At 37.5% G+C, this 12,112-nt stretch overlaps 1 non-coding gene across 1 annotated transcript; it reads left to right on the forward strand.

The window, feature by feature from the left end:
• Positions 1-5,475: 5,475 nt before the first annotated feature.
• Positions 5,476-5,582, forward strand: LOC121228728 (small nucleolar RNA R71). Its single transcript, XR_005926303.1, has one exon. It is a non-coding gene; the product is annotated as a small nucleolar RNA R71 (small nucleolar RNA).
• The last annotated feature ends 6,530 nt before the right edge of the window (positions 5,583-12,112 follow it).

The following is a 12,112-nucleotide window of genomic DNA, read 5'->3' on the forward strand; positions in this document are numbered from 1 at the left end:
TAGACTAACTATTAAGAACAAGACATAGCTAAGCAATTTATTCAACTCAAATCTCGACAAAAATAGGGATTAAAAATAATTGAGAGGATTTCAACAAAAAATGAGTTAAGGGTTAATATTAAGGGTAATACAAGAAATGGCTTGTTAGGCTCAAGGGGGTTTACTAGGGGTTAATCGTGGAGGTAGGCTTTTCATAGCATGAGTGGGTTAATCCTAAGTGCCTTAATCATTTTAACATATCAAATCAAATGGCGTGGTCTTGACATGCATAATCAAGCAAATTCTAGAATAACAGTTCAATACTGACGCACTCAAGGCAATAATAAAAGTTAGCATGAAAGAATTAATAGATGCTCAAAAGGCTCAAAAATTTCACAAAAATAATGGCTTTTTGATGTTTAAAACTTGTGAATTCCAACTCAAAGTAATACCTAAACTTTGGGGAAACAACCTAAGATTTTAAATTCTTAAAAATCAACTTATCATGTTTGATTCTTTAATGTTTTAAAGTTTAAACAATCAATGCATAAATGCTTATGTTTTAATTCAAGATATATCAATCAAAATCATAAATCAGTTAAAATTTATCCTAAATATGATATGCGAGCTTTTTAAGAGAACAAGGCTGTCATTCAGGGATTTTTCTGATAATGAAATAAATACCCCCCACACTTAAGATGTACATTGCCCTCAATGTACAAAGATAGGTAGGAAAAAATAAATCTGTAATCGTAAGATAGGGGGAGAAGTGAAACTTCCTGTATGATGAATTCCTCGAACTAGAGTTTTGGAGAGTGATCGGTGTGACAGTGGAGGAGGATATTCTGGCAGTGGTAGAGGTTCATTAGTCCATAAGTCTTGCGGCAAAAGAATATTATATCTAGTGGTAGCTATAGTCGTGGTCGATTAGGACATGGCAGTCGTGGAGAACCTTTCCCAGTAGAGTTTTTAGTTCCTATGCAATGATGAGCCTAGGAGCTCTATATAACTGTGATAAAATAAGGAACTTTTTTTTAGGGGATATTAGGAAGAATAATTACTCATAAAGAAATAACTGAAATTGATGATTAAAAAAATAAAATTCTAAAGTCTAATAAAAATAAAAATTAGTTTTAATAAAAATTGAAAACATAAAATAATAAATAAATATTTTTAAACATCTTCATCACTGGATGGTTCGCGAGGTGGGACTGGCGATGAGATGTGGAGGTGCTGACAAATATGCTGTAGAGTAGCATCAATGTTGTCAAATTGTTGAAAACACTGCTGCTCAAATTGGGAGAGGCACTCAGACATGTCAGCATATAAAGCCACCGCATGAACTGGACGAGAGGGTGGTGGTGGCTGAGACGGTGGGTCCTTATTCTGTGGAGGGACATCATCAGGAATGTCCTCGTAGGCCTCCTCCTCGGTAGATTGGGTGAGACGATATAGAGAAGGGTAGGTTCCTTGGCGTTTTTCGATCATCCTCATGCTAAGCATGGTCGAGATGCCTTATGGAGACATCTAGCCAATGAGGGTTAAGGATTATTCTTGGGCTGTGGTGCTGAGGAGACCAAAGTGTCGAGCCAACCGAGTAACATCGGGGCTAATGGAGATGACCCCCTTCCTATGTCACTTCGTCTAGTGTTGAATCACGAGGGCGATGAAATAGGCAAGGCCGATGATGTGCCCATGCGACATACACCATAAAAAGTAGGCATTGTGAGTGTCAAAGACACTGGTACTTTCTCACCTTCTCGTAATTGTGTGAGCCAAAATGGCGTGTAGGTACCTCAGAGATGGAGGGAGAGCCGATGCCTTGGAGCGGCTAGGATTGTAGGTGGCCCCACCTGGTACTAGCGCGTCCCAGCACCGTGAAGGAGAACGATGGATGTGGCGGTTGAGAGCTTGTAAGTCATTATCCTCCTTGAATTCCTCTGTATATAAACCTAGCATCGTACCGAATTCTGGGACGCTGAGCTGGTGGACTAATCCACCTAGGCAAAATTGGACTATACCGGGATCATCGTAGTTCGTCATCACGGTCTGAAGATGAAATGTGGAGCATAATTCCATCGTAAGCTTGAGATAGTCGGCTGGATGATCCCAAAGAAAATCTCCCAAGGGTCAGTGGTCAGGAGGGCCTGGATCACTTCAGCCAAATGAACTTGTTCTACTGTAGCCCAGTCGATGCAGCGGCCCGCAATTAAAGGTCGGGCCCGAAGTTTTGGAATAGTTCTTTTTGGGGCCCGATGGGGAACCTCAGGAAAGAGTGATGAACTTCTGCGATAGGACCCAAGGAAGATAACACTCCCTTCCTTTTCTTTGAAGCAGGGACAACGACCTTTTGACCACGTGAAAATGACATGGTACCTGTAAATAGAATCATCATGTCGTCTTGATGAGTGGTCAAAGTAAAACAAAGACAAATTTTAAATAAAAATCATAATTTCAGCCACAACTACTAAAACTAACTAAAACAATAAGTTCAATGGCATACTTTTGTGGCACTAGCATGGTGATATGAGTAAAGATGGCTAGGAATTTAATGGAAATATAAAGAGCATAAATTTAGCACATGCATGAGTTGTAATGGTAAATAACAAGAAGCAATTGAAAACTATGAATATTGATTTAGAATAAGTGAATAAGGCATGAGAGTTTCATAAAAATATGTCATGTGGAATGAATGATAACTAATCTAAAAGAAATGAAACTTGAATGATAGCATAGTGTGACATACATGAAGATTATAACATTAAAAATGAGTGGAGTTAAAGGGAAAAGAATGAAAAAAACGCTAAAAATGGAGGAGTAAGAGTTAGGAATGAAGTTGGAAGCGGCGCACGAGCGTGGCGGGGGGGGGGGGGCGTGTGGATTTGCTGCGGCTAGGGTTAGGGTTTTTGGGTGAAGAAGACAATGAATAGTGTAGCCTATTTATAGATTTTGGGGTACACGGCCAGGTAACACGCCCGTGTTCCCAATTTCAGCCTGTGTGATTTGCGAATTTTGAGTTTGGACACGTCTGACATTTAGTACATGCCCATGTTCCTTGGGCATGTGGGTGCACATAGTCGTTTCGCACGGCTGTGTCTGGCGTTGTTCGCTTCTCCCACGCCCGTGTCAGTAGACCCACGCCTGTGTCAATCTAATAGGTTCAACCACGGGTGCTAGACATAGGTGTGTCGCACACCTGTGCTGTTTTAACAGGTTCACCCACGGTTTTACCACACGGGCGTGTCGCACACCCGTTTTGTTTTGGCAGGCTCGACCACGACCATGTCGCACGGCCGTGGCATTTTATTGTAGCCCGTGTTTGGGAGAATTGTTGTCCTATTTTCACATGGCCCTAAACATGCCCGTGTGCTTGGCCGTGTCTCTGTGGAAAACCTGTATTCAAGAGCTTTGTTAGTAATTTAGGTGTTGAAGACTAAATTTTAAAGAAGTTAATACAGTTAGTGCTCAGGTTGCCTCCCGAGAAGTGCTTATTTATAGTCTAAGCTCGACGTACCTCTCCATTTAATGGTCATGGTGGTTCGAGGAGTTTATATTCCTCATTCCTGCTATCATTCTCATCAAAATAAGGTTTCAGATGGGTGTTGTTTACCTTAAAAGTGCCGAACTTGGGATGACTTACCTCGATTATACCGAATGGGAAAATGCCAAGTACCGTAAGAGGGATTTCTTCATTCGGTGTGGTAGTGACAATGTGAGGATCTGCGGCATCTAATAAGACTTTATCTCCAACCTTAAGTTGATGTGGGAAGGTGTTGAGCTTGTTTTGGCGTAGTTCTGGTTTATCATGCGTTCTTGGTTTATGCGTTTACCATTCATCTAGCTCCTCAATTTGTAGCCTTCGTTTTTCATGAATAGGTCCTCTACCATTGCTTGAGAATGACTCATGTACTTCCTTCAGACTCATTTCCTTCAAAGTAGGTTGTATCATATTGTCAGTTTTAGTAGAATGGGTTAAACGATCACCTTCAATTTCCGATGTGTTGCCAGAATTGCGAGCTTGAAGGGTGATTGTTTTGTCTCCAACACGGAGTGTGAGTTCACCTGTGCCAACATCAATGATAGTTTTAGCAGTTGTTAAAAAGGCCTACCTAGAATTAAAGGATTGTTGCTATCCTCTTCTATGTCTAGAACAATGAAGTCAATGGTAAATATAATTTTATCGATTTTAACTAGCACGTCTTCAATAATACCCCTAGGAAATCTTATAGTTTTATCTGCTAATTGAATGCTCATCCTAGTCTGTTTGGGTTTCCCAAGACCTTGTTTGAACATTTTGTAGGGCATGACGTTAATACTAGCCCCTAAATCAGCTAATGCATTATTAACATCTAAACTACCAATTAAGCAAGGAATTGTAAAACTCCCTGGATCTTTTAATTTGTTCGGTAGCTTTTTTTGCATAATAGCTGAGCAAACTGCATTTAGCTTCACATGTGACGCCTCGTCCAACTTTCGCTTATTTGCTAAAATCTCCTTTAAAAATTTCATTGCGTTTGGCATCTGTGATAGAGCTTCAATAAACAGTAAGTTAATGTGTAATTTTTTTAAGAGTTTAATGAATTTACCAAATTGTTCATCTGAGAGGTCTTTCCTTGTAGCATTAGGGTATGGCATACGAGGTTTATATTCGACATTCACTAATTTATTTTTATTATGACCTACCTCACCTTGGCCTCTTCTTACCATAGTTTCTTGCCTTGGTTCTGGCTCAGGCTCAACGAATCCTTCTTCATCTTGAACATTAATCGTGTTGAGTTGTTCCCTTGGATTGGGGTCAGTATTACTTGGCAATCTACCTTGTGATCGTTCGGAGATTAGTTTGGAAAGCTGACCTATTTGAGTTTTGAGTCTTTGGATCGACGCCTATTGATTTTTAACTGCTGTCTCGATGTTCTGGAAACGAGTTTCTGACACCGATATAAACTTTGAGAGCATCTTTTCAAGATTCAGCTTCTTTTCCTATTGGTAGGGCAGTTGTTGGTAGCCCGGAGGTGGTCTCTGATTTCCTTGGCCTCCCATGAGAAATTTGGGTGGTTCCTCCAACCTGTATTGTAAGTGTTACTATATGGATTGTTTTGAGATCGAGAATTATTACCTATGTAATTTAACTGCTCGTTATCAGTGTTGTGGCCATAAGGTTGGTATCCCGAATGGCTTGTTCCACCTCCACTTACTTCGCACTGCATTACTAGGTGAATCCGTGAAGAATTAAGAAAACCATCAATTTTCTTATTCAAGAATTCTACCTGATTAGAGAGCATGGTGACCGAATCGACGTTATAAACACTGGCTGTTTTTGTTGGCTTTGTCCTCATGACTTGCCACTGATAGTTATTCAGTGACATCTCTTCTATATACTCATAAGCATCTTCAGGTGTTTTATTATTGATGGTTCCGCTAGCAGCTGTGTCAACCAATTGCCGAGTCAAAGGATTCGAGCCATTATGGAACATTTGAACCTGAAGCCAAAGCGATAACCCATGGTGAGGGCACTTTCTTAGTAAGTCCTTGTATCTCTCCCGTGCATCGTAAAGAGTTTCTAAGTCCATCTACACAAACGAAGAGATATCATTACGTAATTTGGCCGTTTTAGCCGGTAGGAAATATTTTAATAGAAATTTTTCGGTCAATTGTTCCCAAGTAGTGATTGACCCTAATGAGTTCAACCTCTATTTAACTTTTTTTCTCAATTAAAATGAGAATAACTGAAGAAGAATGTCATCATCAGAAACACCATTAATTTTAAATGTATCACATAGTTCCAAGAAGTTTGCTAAGTGAACGTTGGGATTCTCATTCTGCAAACCATCAAACTGAACAAATTGCTGTATCATTTGAATAGTGTTAGGTTTTAATTCAAAAGTATTTGCAGCTATAGTAAGTCTAACTATGCTTGATTCAGTTCCTGTTAAAGAAGGTTTAGCATAATTATACATAGTACGTGGAGCAGGATTTTGATTAACCACAATTACAGGAGGTAGCTGATTGTCTTGGTTTTCAGCTATCTCTTCGACTGGGGGTTGAGTATCATCCTCTTGCTCGTTCTCTGTGTATCTTAAGCTTTGCCTTATTTCTCTTTGGTTTCTACAAACTGTGCGATCGATTTCTTCGTTAAAAAGTAGTGGTCCTGACGGGTTTCTTCTAGTCATAAACTATAAAAACCTGCCAAGAGAAAGAAAAAGCAAATTAATAAATAATAATAAAAAAATTAAATTAAATTGCAAGAAAAATAAATGGCTAAAGTAATAAAAATTGAGTGTTCCTAATATCTTAGTTCCCTGACAACGGCACCAAAAACTTGATCGCGCGATTTTGTGTGATAGGTTTTAAATATTTATAATTAATCGTTCTTGAAACTAACTATTATCGCGATGTAGGCAAGTGTACCTGTCGAACAGTAGTATAGTTTTAGCAAGACCGGATTGTCGAACCCAAAGGACCTAAAAGTACTTGTAATGACTGTCTTTTTATTATCTAGCTTAAGAATAAAGAAGTTTTGTTTTGACTAACTAATTATCTAAACTAAGAATTCACAGAGAATGGAATTGGGGGATTACTTTTGGAAAACGATTGAATTAAGACAATACCTAAGGAAAAATCCACCTAGACTGTACTTGTTATTCTAGCTCTGAATCGGATGATTTATTCATTTAACTTGTTCCGTGGAGATCCCTAAGTTATGTTATTATCCCTATTTAAGACTAATAATGTCTAATCTCTAGATTGAATAATTGAGACTTTTCTCTAATTAACACCCTAGGGTTGCATTAACTCGATCTATGGATCCCCTTATTAGGTTTCACCCTAATCCGGCAAAATCTTGTCACCCTATGTCTAGGCACGCAAACAACTCTGCTTAATTATGACAAATGTACTCTTAGACAAGGTCTATTCCTCCTCTAAATAAGAGCTTATCTTGAATCAGTATCCTGGGATATCAAAACAAGAATTAAGAACACCTAATTAAGAACAAGTCAAATATTTATCATACAATTCAGAAAATAAAAAGAAGATTCGTCTTAGGTTTCATTCCCATTAGGTATTTAGGGGTTTTAGCTCATATCTAAATAAGAAAACATCTCAGAAAAATAAAGAATACAAAACATAAAGAAAACCCAAAACTCCTAAAGGGGAAATTGAGGATAGATCTTCAGTCTTGATGATGAATCTGGTTTCTGAGATGGATCAATCGGCTTCCTTGGAGTAATTTCTTACTCCCTCCCTATGTGTCCCCCTTTCTTCCTCCTCTAGGGTTTATTTATAGCCTTTGGAATGCCTAAGAGCCCTCAAAATTAGCCTATCCTGAATTGGACTCAACTTGGGCTCGGCAGGGACATGCCCGTGTGACACGCCCATGTAACACCCCTTACCCGAGACTGTTGCCGGAGTCGGACACGAGGGGTTCACAGGCTAAATTCGCTTACTATCGCAGTCCATTTTAAATTTTTCCAGACAGCTGGCTAACTGTGTCGCTGTTACCTTAAAAATCATATCTTGAGTTTCACAACTCGAAAATCAGTTTAGTGATTTTTCCCTGAAACTAGACTCCTATGGCCATCTACATATTTTTTTCTAGAATTTTTGGTCGGGCCAATTAGTACAATTTATTAGTTAAATTCTCCCCTGTTACAGGGTGCGACTACACTAACCTTCATGCATTACAATTCGGATATCTCCCTGTACAGGGCTTAAATACTGATGTCGTTTGTTTCTATAGAAACTAGACTCAGAGAGGAACCTATAAATATATGGCATGACTCCTAATTATCTCTGGTTAATTTATAATGAATTTCCAAAGTCGGAACAGGGAATCCAGAAACCGTTCTGGTCCTGTCTCACGAAAACCTAATTATCTCTTAACATACCACTCATATGACCGTTTGGTTTCTTCCATATGAAAGTGGATTCATCAAGGTTAATTTAAATAATTTATTCACTATTTAATTCTATTCCTACTATTTTTAGTGATTTTCCAAATCTACATCACTGCTACCGTCAGCATCTGCCTTTAAGGTAGACTTTACCTATTTCATAGTTTCCATGATTCAACTAGCCCTTTTAGCATAAATAGCACAAATTATGATAGTGATTAACCATTCCCATGGCCAATCCTTGTTAAGCATATCCACACCTCTCAAGAACCATATCCATACCAAATGATTATAACATTATGCTCAAACATATATAAGCCATTTTCGCATGGCTATCCAAAATTATACAAATCCAAAGGGTCCATGACCCACTAAAAAAGGGTAGTCCTATACATGCCATTTTCAGAGTTCAACCAAAAGTGTACCAAAAGGGCTTTGATAGTGTGGGTGACTTCGACTTCAATAATCCCGAGTCCGATAGCTGACGAACCAAAATCTATAAAACAGAGATTCAAAGAACGGAGTAAGCATTTAATGCTTAGTAAGTTTTAAGCAAGACAAAGTGTTCTCAATCACTATTATTGGTCATTCATTTCAACTGTTCGATGAAGTTAATCTAGAGCTTCATCTCGATCTAAAATATCATTAAACGCAACACTTGGCTGCCACATATATACTTTCGAATAATAATGACCTAGATGGTGAAATATTTCCAAAGCACATTCTCGCATTTGGAGTTATAATATTAATCACATTTACCTACCTCTTTGATACTGATAATTCACCTCGAAATCACTCCACCGATGAGTAAGTAATACGTACCTGAACATCTTGAATACATAATACTTATTTGATGGTAACTTAATGCAGATACTCAATATCAAAGTCTTACTTGAATCCTAGCATTTAGCCGTCGGGTCTTTAAAGCTCGGATATAGTACGAGCACGAAGCCTACGGACATTAATCAGGATAATACTCTCGCATAAAGCCTGCGGGGTTTTAACCCGGATATAGTACTGACACAATTGCCCTTCAGGACTTATCACATTTATACACTTTCACATCCATCACGTTGGCCACTTGGCCCTGTCACATATATACACTTTCACATTCATCACATCGGCCATTAGGCCTCATCACATATATACACTTTCACATTCATCACATCGGCTATTAGGCCTTATCACATATATACACTTTCACATTCATCACATCGGCCATTAGGCCTTATCACATATATATACACTTTCACATTCATCACATTGGCCACTCGGCCTTATCACATATATACACTTTCACATTCATCACATCGGCCATTAGGCCTTATCACATATATACACTTTCACATTCATCACATCGGCCATTAGGCCTTATCACATATATATACACTTTCACATTCATCACATTGGCCATTCGGCCTTATCACATATATACACTTTCACATTCATCACATCGGCTATTAGGCCTTATCACATATATACACTTTCACATTCATCACATCGGCCATTAGGCCTTATCACATATATATACACTTTCACATTCATCACATCGGCCATTAGGCCTTATCACATATATATACACTTTCACATTCATCACATTGGCCATTCGCCTTATCACATATATACACTTTCACATTCATCACATCGGCCATTAGGCCTTATCACATATATATACATTCACATCACAATTATCCAAATATACTTCACATATCACATATACTATCATGTATACACTTTGTCTTGGCCGAATCTACATTAATCATTTCCCAATGAATAATTCAATTTCACGCCATACTATCATTTCATATTCCAATACTCATAAACTTACAATTTCACAAATTTTAATATCAAAGATCCATCTAACACTCATGTATCATTTTACAATATCACGATTTAGAATTCACATATGGGTTTAATCAATAGCTTATGAGTAACTAAAACAAGTTTTATCCATGTTTACAACAAAATCACATATTCACTACGAGCTGTTTTCCTGAGCAGTAGTCACTAAATTATTTATAACTGGAGCTACAAAACTCCAAATCACTTACCGTTAATTTTCCCTGAATATAGACTCGTATATATTCCATCCATAAAATTTTTTCAGAATTTTAGGTTTGGCCAATCAATACCAGATTTTTCTTAAAGTTTCCCCTGTTTCACTGTTTGACTAATCTGACCACTCTTCACTACGAATAAAATTTCTCATTTTACAGAATTCAAAATGTGTTGTATTTGATTTCATTTGAAACTAGACTCATTAAGGAGTCTAAGCATATAAATTTTATCTTATAACCATTTTTGTACAATTTATAATGATTTTCTAAAAACAGAATAGGGGATTTCGGAGTCATTCTGACACCGTCTCACACAACTTTAAATATCTCTTTATAGGAAATTTTTTTGCTCACAAGGTCTCTTTTATAAGAAACTAGACTGATTAAGCCTTGATTACATATTTTATTCAGCCTATAATTCCATACCAACAATTTATAGTGATTTTCTAAAATCACGTTACTGCTGCTGTCCAAAGCAAATTATTATAATTTGCTCTTAACTTTCCAAGTCCAAACACATATGAACTTACCATTTGAGTTTAAGACATATCATGGCCACATCATATCTTATTAAATCAACTCATTATGTCCTATTATGATTGAATTTACTCAACGTTTAATCACTTAAAACTTACCTCGGATGTGGTCGAACGATTTCGGCGGCTATTCGATCACTTTTTCCTTCCCTTTATCAAATTTAGATCCCCTTTGCTCTTGAGCTTAATTTAAACAAACAAATTCATTTAATATTTTCACTTGGGCAATTCCATTCAATACATGTATGTCATACAATTTAAGTACAATGACCTTGCTCAATACTATTTAAACATCATGCATTACCGAACTTCATCAACACCATCTAACTTCATATAGAAACACATATCGTCCTAGGTCGGTACACAAGTCAAATGCATCATTTAAATTGTCAAAGTCCACAATTTAGTCATATTTCTCTATCATAGTTTCTTCACTTAAACCGAATTAACAAGCCCATAGTCCTTGGCCGAATGCTATTTAACCCAAGTCATCAAGAATTTCATTATTTAACACCTTAGATATCCATAGCTAAATAGGTTATTTGTACATACATATATATACATAAGTGCATAGATACTATGTTACTAACAATTATTTCCTTGCTTAGCAGCCGAACCAATATACACATTACTTCATATCTATCCGTCACGTTTTCTCTACTTAAACCGAATAAACTTGCACATAAGGTCCTTGGCCGAACCTCACTAAAACAAGTCAACCAAAATCTTAGTATTTATCTTGTGTATAACCTTATTTACCTTCCAAAAATCGCAAAAACATCAAACTCTTAATGTTTATGTACAAGGCCGAATCTTAACATGATCCAACCTCCAACTCATTCCTTTCAACAACCAAAACCGAATGCTCAAGCCATCACCGAGATTTCGAAATTTTGCCATGGTTTGTGTAAGAAATTTGCTAATTAACTAGAAACAAGTTTAAAACTTAAGAATTTAACACAACATACTAACCTCCCCTTAAGCTCAAGGTGACCGAAACCTCTCTTCTTCCTCCTTTCAAACCGGCCAAGAAGAACCAAAGGATGAAGCCTTTCTCTTTTTTTTCTATTTTCGGCAAAATGGGGGAACAACCACACACTTTTTTTTTTTTGTTTTCATCATATTCCCTTTCATTATTTTATTCCCATTCTCCTTATTTTATCATACTTCCCATGAAACACTAACTTAACATGTTTATGACATGTTCTTGCCCATTACACTTGGTCTACCATACTTGTCATGGCCGGCCACTACTAATTAGGGGGGGAAATTGACATGCAAGTCCCCCCTTTTTATTTCATGCACTAATAGATCCTTATGCTTTGACCTATCACATTTCAAAATTTTCTCACATAAGTCCTATTTGATAAAATTCACTTACTATTAACAAAATTCAAACATGAAATTTTCACACATGCATATGTACATATAATGAGCATCAACTATGACGGTTAATTATCTTTATGACTCGGTTTAGTGGTCCCAAAACCACTTTTCGACTAGGGTCACTTTAGGGGTGTCACAGCCCATGTGCGATTACTTCAGGCTGTGCTTGAGCCTGGCAAATTTACACTGCCGTGTGGTCTGCCCATGTGAGTAGGTCCAGGCCGTGTTGATTTCTTACTTTGGCCCATTTTCTCCATTTTTG

The sequence above is a fragment of the Gossypium hirsutum genome, chromosome A04, assembly GCF_007990345.1.
Source record: "Gossypium hirsutum isolate 1008001.06 chromosome A04, Gossypium_hirsutum_v2.1, whole genome shotgun sequence".
In the NCBI taxonomy this organism is placed as follows: Eukaryota; Viridiplantae; Streptophyta; class Magnoliopsida; order Malvales; family Malvaceae; genus Gossypium; species Gossypium hirsutum.